At 47.0% G+C, this 13,691-nt stretch overlaps 1 long non-coding RNA gene across 2 annotated transcripts; it reads left to right on the top strand.

The window, feature by feature from the left end:
* Window positions 1-1,858: 1,858 nt before the first annotated feature.
* LOC132504771 (uncharacterized) lies at window positions 1,859-12,629 on the top strand. Of its 2 annotated transcripts, none has more exons than XR_009535075.1 (5): window positions 1,859-2,099; window positions 6,620-6,756; window positions 7,336-7,552; window positions 10,787-10,829; window positions 12,392-12,629. It is a non-coding gene; the product is annotated as an uncharacterized LOC132504771 (long non-coding RNA). The 2 variants fall into 2 exon arrangements; XR_009535076.1 differs by lacking the exon at window positions 12,392-12,629 and adding an exon at window positions 11,255-11,311.
* Window positions 12,630-13,691: the final 1,062 nt, after the last annotated feature.

Here is a 13,691-nt window from a genome sequence, read left to right as displayed (position 1 = left end):
AGAAAAATATTTACCATTAACTGTATCTTTGAATACAGTATCTTCAGAAAAATATTTACCATTAACTGTATCTTTGAAACTAAATGAAGACCAACCAAATGAAAACAGGCAAGGCTATTTATTCAGAGCTTGTTAGAGCAAATGAGACAGTCACTGTCACTTGTTTCAGTAGAGACTCAAAGACAGGCAGAGGAATGCGAGAGTTTTACAGTGGAAAAAGGAAGATATCTGGTATGCCTTCTTTGGAGGGGAGCATGTTTGACTTTCGTTGGTTGGTCCTAATTAGAAGCAGGTACAAAAACCAGGGAAGCTGTCAGTTATTGATCCAGTCCTCGTCATTTGGAACCAACTGCTTTAAAAGTTACTGTTTAGCTTCCTGGAATGTGACTAGAGATAGCAGTCTGGCTTCCTGGGCTTTTTACTGTAGGTAAAGGGGTTGGTTTCTTGGGTAGCTCACAGAGGTGGTAGGTCAGAGTTCTGGTGTTAATCATTATTATTATTTTTTTGCCTCGCGGTATGTGGGATCTTAGTTCCCCCACCAGGGATGGAACCCCCGCCTCCTGCATCGGAAGCTTGGAGTCTTAACCACCGGACCGCCAGTGAAGTCCCCACAGTTCTGCTTTTATATGTGGTCTGGCCACTGTCCAGTTCATATATTCGGCATCTCATATGTGTGTATGCATATATATATTGCCATATTCTATCATGAGCTGCAGACATAATACTTAGGCAAGTCTTCCCTGACACCTGATAATCATTTCAAGGGTGCCTCCAGAGTGAAAATATTGAGAAAGGCTGCTTCTGATTCCTCTACCCCAAAACGGGGCTAACAATACCTATTTCTGATTCCTCTACCCCAAAACGGGGCTAACAATACCTATTTCTGATTCCTCTACCCCAAAACGGGGCTAACAATACCTATTTCTGATTCCTCTACCCCAAAACGGGGCTAACAATACCTATTTCTGATTCCTCTACCCCAAAACGGGGCTAACAATACCTATTTCTGATTCCTCTACCCCAAAACGGGGCTAACAATACCTATTTCGGGGATTGTCATGAGGGCTGAAGGCCAGGCATTTTTTACAAAATAACGCGTCCGACATGGAGCCCCTCAGAGAGCAGACTTTCTGGGACAAGGCCTACAGCTAAGACCAGGTTGGACTTTCAAGACTGGGGAGCCCATAACCTGCCACTCAAAATGGCGCCGGGATGGGAACAGATCGGATCAGATGCGGCGGGAAACCACCAGGGCCACTGCCGGCCCGGCAACACCATGAAGATGGCGTGTTCATGGCCTGCCTGCAGGTCCACCGGGGCTGCCAAAGGAGACACCTCCTTGCCAATCCACATCGCCACGCATGCCCGCCCACGCCAGCCCCCCCGTGGCCGGAAGCGCCTCTGGCTGACCGGAAGTGCCTTGCCGCAGAGGCTGCCAGGAGTTGTAGTTCCACCCCAATCCAGGGGCGCCTACGCAGTGCAGGGGTGTCCGAGTGTGATCTGCGCACTTCCGGACCCCAGTCTGGTATTACGGCGTCCAGCACCTCGGATCTGGCCGGTTCTGAGGTCTCCGCGGCACCTCGGACTGGTGGTTCCCTCGGCTCCCGGCTGTAGGGAGGGCACGTGTGGCGGAATCCACGGCTGCATAGCCAGGCGGGCGCTAGGAGGGGGGGTGCTCTGTGCGGGGGTGGTCCGGGGGGGGGTCTGGGTGGGCGGCTCCGTCTGACGTCTTCTGCGGAGGGTCAGGGTTTCTGTCTGGTGTGGGCTGGGGGCCGCAGGCTGACTGGGTCTCACTGCTTCTCTGACCTCCCACAGCTCAGCCTCTTCTGAGCCCACCATCCACAGGGGGCTACCGCAGGGTACCCAGTGATAGCCTTGGCCTCAAGGAGCGGGGGACTAGCTCTCCCGCGAATGGTCACCCCTTTTTCCCGACGGTGGATTTGTTTCTGACCTTTGACCTGGAGCTTCTCTGCTCACCCAGGTCCCTGAACTCCACTCAGGCGTCCAGACCTCCTGTGGGTGAGGAGGGAACTGCTGAGGAAAGGCCCCCCTTCTCTCCAACCCTCCCTCCCTCCTGCGGACCCTACATCCAGCCAAGGGTAGGCTCTGAGCTATGAGGGCAATTAAGGAAGTTTGTGAAACGATTGTTATTTCAGGGGTCTACAGTGTCAGTATTCATCTGACAAGCCTTTAGAGTGTCTGGGTCAGCCCCTGGGGAAGCACCGGGTGGCATCCGTGGCTGGGGTCCTATGGAGATGTCAGTCCTGTAAACAGATGAGGGCCCTCAGGGTATGCGTGCCCTGGTAGTTATCTCTACTGGATGAATGGACATCCTGGGAGGGAGGTCGGTTGCTACTGGGGGAGGCGGGGCTAAAGATCAGACTTAAATAGGGTCTGCGTAGGTGGAAGGGGGCAAAAGGGTATTCCAAGCGGAGGGAGCCGCATATGCAAAGGTAAGAGGCTTAAACCGAGGGGGTACGGCTGGATTCCAAGCTCTGGAGTAGCCCTGAGGTGGTGAGGGAGCAGATCAAGCTAGCTTAGGGGGTGTGGACTGGGTCCTGTTGGTGCCTGAAGTGTTTTAAGCAAGGCATTGGCGCGGTTATACTTGTTCTTTGGTCGGAATGTATGAGCAGCTGAATAAGGTAGTGAGAGAAGAGTAGAGGCGTCGTATCTCAGATTTGTGAAGCCGTAGCGGCGCCGGGTCTCGGGAGTGAAGGTGGGGTAGTGTGAGCGCATCTGTTTGCAGACAGAGAAAGTTCAGTGTAGTCTGTTCTTTTAAGGCAGTTGGTGAAGAAAGAGAGCAACGTGAGGGTGGGAAGTGATGCAGAAATGATGGAGGATTTGTCTGTCTTTGATTCTTTTTTGTTCAAGTTGGGACAGATTTGAGCTGTGGGAAAAAACTGAAACTGGTACTGTAGTTTTAAATCTTGATAAGGTCAAATGTATCAGGTTTTTCCATTATGCCTTGAACTTGGGTTTTATTGAAGGAGTTTCCCCTACTGCAATCCATAGTTCTATATATATATTTTTTCCTACTATTTATAATAAGTTATATTAGGAAATCTCTCAAATGCAGCATGCAAAGTAGAAAAAGAAAGAAACCTTTGTGCTTATCATCTAGACTGAGCAAATGTTAAAGGTTTATTTGCTTCAGATTTTCTGAAGAACTAAAACCTCATAAATACTTGAAGGCTTTTTGCACCCTCCCTATTGGATTTTCCTTCTTCTCACTCAGAGGTAACTTCTGAAATTGCTATGTATCCTTTCATGTTTTGTTTTACTTACAAATATGAATGTAGCCATAAACAATATATACGCTTGTGTTGTATATTCATCACCTTTGCCTATATCTCTTTTGGATTTTTTTCTTATTTATTTTTAGTGTGTTGTCTAGATACAAATCCATTTTGCCTGGTGCACATTGCAAAAATTTTGAATGGAATTTGATTGGACCTAATGTTTCTTTGATGGGTATATTTTTGAGTATGGATCCATTTCACTTAATGTTCCGTAGTTTATTTGGTTTTCTGTTGCTTTGTTAATTTGATTAATTTATATTTTTCTGGAAAGTTGTCCAATTTAATTTCAACGTAATGGCATTATTTATAATAGTCTCATAATTAAAAGAAAACTCCGGTATATCTGTAATTGTCTCCTTTTTCATATCCAAAAATTGTTTCTTTTTTGCCTTTTCTTGTTTTCTTGATCAGTCCTGCCTGAAGTTAGTCTATTTCATTAGTTTAAAATACAAAACAACTCTTTTATTAGTTGTAATAAATCCTTTCCAAGAATTGAATTTAGTTTTTTCTTTTTAATTTTTCATTTTGGGCACAATTTCAGAATTACAGAAAACTCATAATAGTAGAATGGTGCAAAGAATTCCTAAATACCTTTCATCTACATTCCCCAAATGCTAACATTTTACCACATTTGTATAGGGGGTTCCAGGAACTGGACGGATTTCAGGGCCAGTTAAGGAAAAAGATGTAAACATGAAGTGGCAGGAACACATGCAAAGATTATTTACGCGTGCATGAGGGAGAAAGGGGCCTCTTGCAGCATAAGCCCACCCAGAGGCTGGGGCCCAGGGGCCACTTCCCAGAAGAGAGGAGGATGAGGGAACCCCGGGGGGTATCTCTGGGTCAAAGCCACTTGGGGTCTTTATAGCCACATGGTTTATAGCTATCAGAAACTGGGTGTGGTTTCACAGGGTGGGTAAAGCATGCAGCTTCTAAATGACTAAAAATGTGCTGATAGTTGGACTGTGTTTAAAACATTCACATGTGTTGACATTTGAGTTTGGGGCTGCTGGTCTTTTGAGCTATTGGTCTCAGTCTGCTGTGAAGAAATAAACCACCCAGGGGCCATCTTTGGCTCATTGCTAATACAGTTAGCTTTATCCTGCTTTTCCTCCCCCCGCTATACATATATGTGTGTGTGTGTAAATACTTCAATGTGCATTTCCCAAAAACAATGGCATTCTGTCACACAACCACAGTATAATGATCAAAATCAGGAGATTAACATCGATGCAATACCATTGTCTAACCCACAGATCTTAGTCACATTTTACTAGCTGTCTCAATAATAATTTTTCTAGCTAAAGAAAATCCAGGATCATGCATTGCATTCCCCCCCACATCTCTTTAGTTTCCTTTACTCTGGAACAGTTTCCCAATCTTTCATTGTCTTTAATAACATTGACGTTATTGAAGAATACAGGCCAGTTATTAGAACATTCCTCAATTTAGGTTTGTCTGGTGTTACATCATGATTAGATTCAGGTAATACATTTGTGGCAGAATTTTTTTTTAAATCTGCTTAATTATTTCTTTTAAAATTTCTTCTCATACTTGTCTTTTTTTTTACGTCTTTTGAGTTTATTCTTTTTTTTCTGTGCTAGCCTCCTGCATTGAATGTCATTAATTTCCAGTTTTAATTTAATGCCTATCTTAGGGCTATACTTTTCCTTTAAGTATGTGTTTGTACATATCTACCAATTTTGGTATGTACTATTTTTGTAGTCGTAAATATTTTTGCATTCTTTTTATTTTCTGATTTTATTACTTTTTGGTTTAGAGAGTGGCATCTATGCAGTATTGATTTTTAAAAGATGGGTTTAGGTTTATTTTTTAGCTTGTCAAGTTTATAACTGTATCAGATGCACTTTAAAAAATGTATATTTCTCTAACTATTGAGTTCATTCTTCTGTCTGATCCAATAGGTCAAGCTTTTAAATTGTTATTCACACCTTATATATTCTTACTGGGGTTTTTTTTGTATCTTAGATCTTCGTTTCTAAAAGTATCTACTAAACTCTTTTTGCTGTGATTGACGATTTGTCAGTTTCCCCTTGTTGCGTCGCGTCAGTGTTCAGGTGCATTTGAGCTGCATACGCATCGTGTACATTTGCTGGGGACACGGACCTAAGATCGAGTTAATTTCTGGTCATTGCTTTGTCTCCTTCCAGTGGGTCGTTCTTTCTTGTTTTTTGTCTGTCTCCGAATTTTTAAAATGAATGCCGCGCATTGTGTGTGGGAGACTTCTGCTGGGCCGTTTCAGCGTGCGGAGCTGGGAGTGCAGGGGTTTGGTTGCGACAAGACTGGTCAGCAGTTGCCAGCTGCGCAAGGCTGGCATTTGTTGTCGCTATGGTTACTGTCAGCCTCGGCTGGCGTGGCTCTGTGCTTGGAGCCGGCTGGTTGCTGGTCCCCGCTTCGTGGCCGGCTTCCCCCCCGCCCCCCCCGGTGCCCCTTGACTCTCCTCCTGCTGGCACTCCCGCCTGCTCCTCGGTGCTGGCTGGCCTGCTGGAGGAGGGGCAGGGTGCTCTTTGTGTCTCAGTCTCAGGAGGGTCCTGGGGTCTTGGGGATGCTGCCCCTCCCCGCGAGGTTGGCGGCTCTAAAAGTCTGAGCCCAGGACCTATATCTGCCCCTCTCCCATGGGGATAGTGTGTGTTTGTTTCTTTTTCCTGCCACATGCCGTGGGTCTTACCAGTGCTCTGCGAGCAACAGGGTTTTGCTAACCTTCCCCCAGCAACACAGGGCTTTTGTCCCTCAGGAGAGAAATTTCGGGAAGGATGGGGCTTCCCGCGTTTCCAGCAATGGCAGCCACTCCCCTCCTGTAGGCCTTCACTACCCAGGGAGTCTCCACGTGGTCTCCAGCTCCGCCCTGTCTGTGTTCTTCCTCTATATCTGTATAACAAACAAATCACCACACATTTAGTGGTTTAAAGCAGCTCACAGCTCGGAGGCCAGACGTCCCAGTGGGATGGCCACGCTCTCTGCTCGGGTCTCTAAGGCCAAAATCAAGGCACTGGACGGGGCGGCCTCTTCTCCGGCGCTCCGGGGGAGAGTCCGCTCCAGGAGTTTGGGGTCAGGGGAAGTGAGTTTCTGGCGGTTTAGGTCGGAGGCCCCTGCGTCCCTGCCCACTGTCGGCTGAGGGCCTGTCTCAGCATCTTCTCACACTCACGTCTGTCTTCAAAGCCAGAGACGATGCACCGGCTCCTTCTTGGGCTTTCGTTCTTCCAGACTCCCCCTCTGACCCCCGTCCGTTTCCAACTCAGAGGTAAAGTGTCCTGCCGATATTTTGACCGAGTCTCACTATGTCGTCTATTTATTTGCAGGTTTTCTTAGTGTCTTTGCAAAGGCTTAGAATCGGACTGTAGCCAGGGCGGCTCTGTCCTGTCTGCATATTCAAGCTTCTTTCTACCCACTTCTACCTGCAGAGTCTCGGAGGCCGGAGCTGAGCCTCCAGCTGACGGTAAGTCCTCAGCGGGAGAGCAGAGCTGTGTCGATCAGAATAGGTCCCGGTCCTCAAATCCCAGGCGTAAGGAAGGTGACCCGGGGAGCAGCCATCTCCTTGGCAAGGGGGATCCCTCTCTCATCCCGCTCCGTAGCTTAGGGCTGAAGTTGGAGGCTCACAATCTGGGGCAGCCCCCCGAAAAGTGCCCCTACAACAGCCCGGGACCCGCTTTGCAGGCAGAATTGGGGTGATGTCATTGCCTTAGGGGATCATCTAGGACTTGATTTAGGGGAAGGTTTGGTAGGAGGAGAGGGGGTGGTCTCTTGCTTTAGGGCGTGAGAAGCATGAACTAGCAGGGGAGGGACCCCCATGGCTCTGAGGGTGAACCCCCCAACCACCAATTCCTCTCCACTCATTCACGTTTACTCTCATTCTCTGCTGTCCATCCAGCTAGATGTGTAGCTCCTCCCATCCCACTGTCACCTCCGCACCTGACTTCTAGTGACCTCTAACCCCACTCCCCCTTCTAGTTGAGTCAAGGCCCAGACGTTGCTTCCTTAACCTAAGAGTATTTCGTTTTTCCTTCTCCTGTTAAAGACGAAAGAAAATGGGCGTGAGAGAGGTGTTCAGAGCCACCCAGCTTACTAGAGGCCGAGCCAGCACTAGCCCCCAGGGCTCCTGTCCGGAGGAGGCTGGGCGGGGCCCTCATCGCTAAGCCCCGCCCCTCCCCACCCTCCACCCCTTCAGACCTTCTCACGGATTTCCTCTCCTCCAGGGGCAGGACTCTGATAGGAGGTCATGGAGAGAGAACCCAGTAAGATGATATATGTATATTTTTATGCCATACTTAAGTATTAAACAATGAGCACGTTTACTGTTGAAAAAATTAGAAAATGTGGAAAACAAATCCTGCCGTGTGAAGGTAACCATTGCTAACATTTTGCGTGTTTTCTATAGAAGTTTTTTCTTTACATGTTTATGAAAACCCATTCCATGACGATGAAGCAGGAAATGGAGTAGAGGGTCACAGACCACTGTTTTTGAGCCACGCTGTTGGGCCCGCCTTCCTGTATTAGCTTCCTGGGGCCACCATCACAAGTACCACAGACTGAGTGGCTTACACAACAGAAACTGAGTCTCACACAGTTCAGGAGGCTGGAAGTCTGAGATCAGGGTGTGGGCAGGCTTGGTTCCTCTGAGGCCATGAGGGAGGACCTGCTCCAGGCCTCTCCCCGAGCTTCCGGAGCTCTGCTGGCAATCCGTGGTTTCTGCTGCATCACCCTGACCTCTGTCTCTGTGTCTAAATTTCCCCTTTTCATAAGGACGCAGCCATATTGCGTTAAGCTCCACCCCAGTGACCTCATTTTCACTTGATCGTCTGCAAAGACCCTCTTCCTAAGTAAGGTCATGTTCTGAGGTCCTGGGGGCTAAAACTTCGACAGAGCTTTTGGGGGAACACAATTAACCCATTGTACTTCCCCTCCAGGAAGCTATCTCAGGGAACCCCATAGCTGTTGGGTCACTTCAGGTTATAATAGAATAGGCCCCCCTCAGTTGCCAGCTGTCTGTGAACATCTTACTCTCATGTCCAGTCTCCAGCTTCTCCCTCCCCCACGTGGAGCCAGAGGTCTGGGGCCTCGCCATGGGAAGGGCATGTGATCTGTTCTGTCTCTGCTCTTTGATTCTTCCTTCTCACTGGATTCCCTCCTTTCTCCTCCAGGGTCAGGGTATAAGGAGGGGAGAGTAGAGGAAAAAATAGCTCAGAATTTCCCCTGCTTGGTGTTATTTGTAGCTCTCACCTGCCTAGTGCTGGCTGCCCTCAACTCTGCAGGAGGCCATGTGATGGCCCTTTGTCGGGGTGCCCAGCCTGGGACACCAGCAGTGGCTCTCTGCAGACCTCCATGCTCTTGGCTCAGTGGTCCTGCCCCTCAGGACCGGCTCTCTTCACCCTGGCAGCAGCCTGCTTCATCAGCACCCCTGCAGTAGGGCTTTAAGCCCACTTAGCTTCCCCACCATCCACTTGGCTCCCCCAGGAACCCTCCCATCCTTGATCCAGCAAACGTGCAGCTGGCTTCCGCTCCTGCGCCCTCCCCTCCCCTGGCTGCCGTGGGGAGCCTCTGACTTCTGAATTCTTCAGCTGGAGAGCTGACTCCTGTTTCTGGGTTCCTGCATGCCCTAAACATTCAAAGGAGCCCCCCTCTGGGGAGCTTCTGCAGCTGGACATACGCCAGCCTGGGGGTGTAGTTGTCCCTTTTTCCAGGCTCCCTCCAGCACCCATGAACAGTTTTCTTGGAGCACACCCTATCTTGGTTTGCAAGGGGAGCAATCCCCGACTAGGACGGGAGGCAAGCCCCACGGTACACTTGCTCAACAGACAGCTCTCTTTCGATAATTCCCTCCCCCAAAGGAAGGAATCTGTTAGGGTGTGTCTGGAAGCTCCTCCTTAGAACTTGGGGTGTTTGGGATTTAGCTGAAATTTCCAGGCACGTGGGAAAAAATCCCATCCATTCTCCTGTTACGCATCTGTGAATCATACGCTATGTATCCTGCTTTTTTCACTTGCTGGTGTTGTTGGAAGATCATTCCATGTCAAATATTTATAATATTTTAAGTTGATTCATAGCTTGGCATGCTTTAATTGTATCATAATTTATTAACCAATCTCTTATTTTTAAGCACTTAGGTAGCCTCCAATTTTTTTAAAAAAGACACCCTCAGAATTCTTTATGGAGTTTCTGTAATTCTAGAGTTTTAGTGTCTCTGCAGAATTCTTGGATCAAACTCCAGTGTGTCTCTGTCCTGAGTAGGAACTTACCTAGGACCAACCTCGTGTCTATTCAGGAGAGATAGGTGTGGGGTCCAGTTGATGCTTCCAGCCACAGTAAATTTGCTCCTGAACCTTCGTGTTCCGGTTCCCTGGGAAAATGAGGAAAGGAGGAGGGCTCAGGAGAAGTCATCAGATCTTGTCCCATATTTGGTAAGTGGCAGAGCCAGAACGGGACCACTTCCTGGGCAGAGATGAGCACAGTTCAGCCCAGAACAGGTCTTAATAATAAAATTTACTGTCGAGAAACTACAACTACGAGAGGAGAAGCAAACAAAACTTAGCAGGATCCACGGATAGTACTGAGCGCCCCAGGTTAATAGACCTCCAGTTGCCTTAGCTAAGTGCCATTGAATGGACTCCACCTTCTAGAACCCATTTTTATATTTTCCTGTGAATTTCCTCAACACCAGGGGCAGGAATGGTGATAGAAGCTTTGGGTTAGAAGATTAGTAGGCTACAGATATTTTTAAAATGATAATTTTAAAGGCATGATCATATATGAAATGCCCATTTGTCATAGAAGAGCTTAGAAGATTCATCTAAGTACAAAGAAAAAAATGTAAAATTGGGCATTATCCAACTGTGCAACGCTAACTACTACTTGCATTTTGTCTTCCATCATTTCAGAGACTATTCTGTGTGAGTGTGTGTGTGTGTGTGTGTGTGTGTGTGTGTGTGTGTGTGAGATCAAATAGTTTTCAACCACCTTTTTCAGTTGCCAGTATACGATCAATAAATTGTCTTCTATGGTTTTATTTTTATTAGCTACATGATGTTTATTTCTCTTTGGTTGTGGTATATTCATTTAACTCGTCCTCTATAGTTGGATATTTAGTTATTTCTGTTTTTTCAGAGTTTTACCAGATTGTAATAAATATCTTGGCCGCTAAATCTTTGCCTGAACTCATGACTGTTTCTTCAGAATAAATTTCTATTAATTAAATTTCTGGGTAGTGGCAGGGGAGGGTAGTAAATTGCACATTGATTACTGCGACTCAGGGATGTGTATTCATTAAGTAGAAAAATAATTCAGGTTCAAGCCTCAAAGTTGGGTCCCCATCACATTCCAAGGTGAGGGCTTTGCTCTGATAAACGGGGTTCTTGGGAGGAGCCCCCATGCCACCCCGTGCCTGGGGTGTTAGAGCAGTTGACTCTGAGGCTGGAGGCAAGCTTGGCCTCTCATGTCCTCTTCTCCCCCCACCCCAATCTCTGCCTCCACAGGTGTCTGCTTTTCCCAGACCAGCAAGGAAGGACCATGTGCCAGGTGAGTGTGGCATTGCTTTCAACTGCGCTTCTTGTTTTACCGTGGATTTCAGGTTGCTTGTAAGAATTAATCCAATCAAACGCAATGCAAACGGAAATCAGGATCCGTGAAAATAGGAAGAGAGCGGACGATCAAGGCCATGGGAAAGGCAGGTGGGGGCAGTACAGAGGCTGCTGCAGTTTAGTAGCTGCTCTCTAAATTTATGCCTGACATGCCCGGCACTTTAAAAAGACAGATTCCATCCCATATATGACTTGTGTTGTCTGGGACAAGCATATCACCTTCTCAGGGGGAATAAAGCTTTTTAGGATATTTAGACATTTATGTGATGGGTCTTCATACGGGAGATATAGCCGGCAGGTTCCTCAATGATAGCAACATTCACATAAACACAACAGCAGATCTCCTGTGACTTTTTTTTCCAGTATAAAGAGTGGATGCTGCGCCAGTGCAGAAATCTGTGGTTACAGTTGTTGGAGGAAATCCAAACACGCGGGTCTGCACAGACAGCTGTGTTACGGGTCACACTGACCTAGATAAAACACTGCATGCTCTAGAGGAACGAGTGAGTGGCATGTTCTTCGAACTGCTGTTCATAATCATTTTTGACACAGATGGAGCTTAAACAGCTCAAAGCTTCCGTCTTCGGCAGGGGCAGGAGGGAAGATTGTGCGAGCTCGCCTGCCTCCTTCTCTCTCCGTGACTTAGACCTCACCCATTGCCCTTGACCTCCCTTGCGTCCTTTCTCACTGGTCGTCATTATCTTTCTTCAGACATCATGATATCATTGTGTTCTGTCAGCCGGTCATCCTCACATGCCTCTGTTCCTAAAGGGCCTCCCTCTTTACCCCGGGCTCTAGGGTTGCATGAACTTGAAGTGCACTGGTCAGAATCCTGGAAGTTACAAGAGCGCGAAACCCAGCTAGAGCTAGTTGAGGACAAAGACAAAAATCTAGGCAGCACCCCAAACTGGGAAGAGCAGGCGTGCAGCTGGGACTGGGAGAGTTCCGCCCAGGGACCCAGATCTCACCAGGTGTCTCTCTTGTTCTCTTGTCCCTGTTTCTGTGACTCTTTTTCTCATGCCGACTTCATCCGTATGGCCGGAAATAGGGTGGCCATCAGCTCTCACATCGACAAGTTCTGCCGCAGAATGGGACGAAGTCTCCTTTCATAGGGCCAGTTTGAAAGATCTTTGGGAAAGACTGGGATTGGTCCTGCTCAGTTCGAGGGCTGAGGGGCTGGGTCTGCAGAGGGGCGCTCCCAGGAGCACCATGTGCTTGGGGTGGGGAGGAAGGAGGATGTTAGTCCCAGAGGAAGATGAAACCTGGTGGATAAACGTTGCAGCTGTCCACTCCAGGAAGGCAAGCATTCACAGGGTGTTGGTTTTGAGCTCAGGGACCTGTCTTTTTTGCTGCAGAATGCTCTATCTACAGGCGCTTTTTTTTTTTTTAATTGAAGTATAGTTGACTTACAGTGTTGTGTTAGTTTCAGGTGTAGGGACCTGTCTTGATGGGAGTGTCTGTGCTTAATAAAGCTAGGACTATCTGGATATCTGATACCAGGAACATCTGGGACAGGACCAATCTGAGAGGTTGAAAACCAGGTGGTGACACCACAGCCTCCTCAGAGGAGAGAGCTGACCACAACATGAGGCTGTCAGACCTGTATGTGAAGCTGGATGTTTCATTTGGTGTCTTCTGGGGGAAACTTTTGTTTTGTAGGAAACCAAGTCTCACTGGGAGCTTCTCCCTGTTATGGCTATGTGTGATAAAGATAATGACAATAAAACCTATAAAACTATCTGTTGAGCACTTATGTGCCGGTCTCTGTGTTTTTCGTATATTGTTTCATGAATAAACCTGTGAGATAGATATTACCATTAACTCCTTCCCTCATTTTACAGATGAACAAACTGAGGCTAGAGATGTTAAAATCCATTAGGCGATGGAGCTGGGATCTGAATGCAGGCAGACAGACAGACATAGAACTGGGCCCTTAATGATTAAACTGTAGTTTTATCTACCAATAGCAAATTCCCAGCAAAGGAATCCAGTAGTATTGATGTGTTCTAGACATGCATTGTTCATCACGGTAGCCAGTAGCCACAGGTAGATACTGAGCATCCAAAGTGTGGTTAATGTGACTGTGGTTCTGAAATTTTCAATTGCATTTCAATTTAAAAACTGAATCAGAGTAAATATTTTTTCAGGAAACACAACTTTGTTTTGATAGGACTACATTTCAGCAAAGTGAAACTGAAAATAGTGTCTGAATTGAGATGTACCTTACGTGGAAAATACACACCAGGTTTTGAAGATGTGATATGATTAAAAAAGAATGAAAACTATATCAGTGATTTTAAAATAATTATGATATGTTGAAATTATATTTTGGATAGATTAGGTTAAAGAGAGATTAAAATCTTTTTTTTTTACTGTTTAAAAGTGACTATTAGAAATTTTTATTTATTTTTTTAATTATTATTTTTTTCGGTACGCGGGCCTCCCACTGCTGTGGCCTCTCCCGTTGCGGAGCACAGGCTCCGGACGCGCAGGCTCAGTGGCCATGGCTCACGGACCCAGCCGCTCCGCGGCATGCGGGATCCTCCCGGACCGGGGCACGAACCCGTGTCCCCTGCATTGGCAGGCGGACTCTCAACCACTGCGCCACCAGGGAAGCCCAGAAATTTTTATTTTTTTAAACCACTTTGTGGTATGATTGACATTCAATCTGTACATATTTAATGTACACAATTTGATGAGTTTACAGATAAGTGTACACCCATGAAACCATCAGCATGGTTAAGGCCATAAACTTATCCATCGCCTCCAAAAATTCCCCTCCCCCACCTTTATAACTTTT

Source organism: Lagenorhynchus albirostris, chromosome 15, assembly GCF_949774975.1.
Source record: "Lagenorhynchus albirostris chromosome 15, mLagAlb1.1, whole genome shotgun sequence".
In the NCBI taxonomy this organism is placed as follows: domain Eukaryota; kingdom Metazoa; phylum Chordata; class Mammalia; order Artiodactyla; family Delphinidae; genus Lagenorhynchus; species Lagenorhynchus albirostris.
This window is presented reverse-complemented; position numbering and strand designations above follow the sequence as displayed.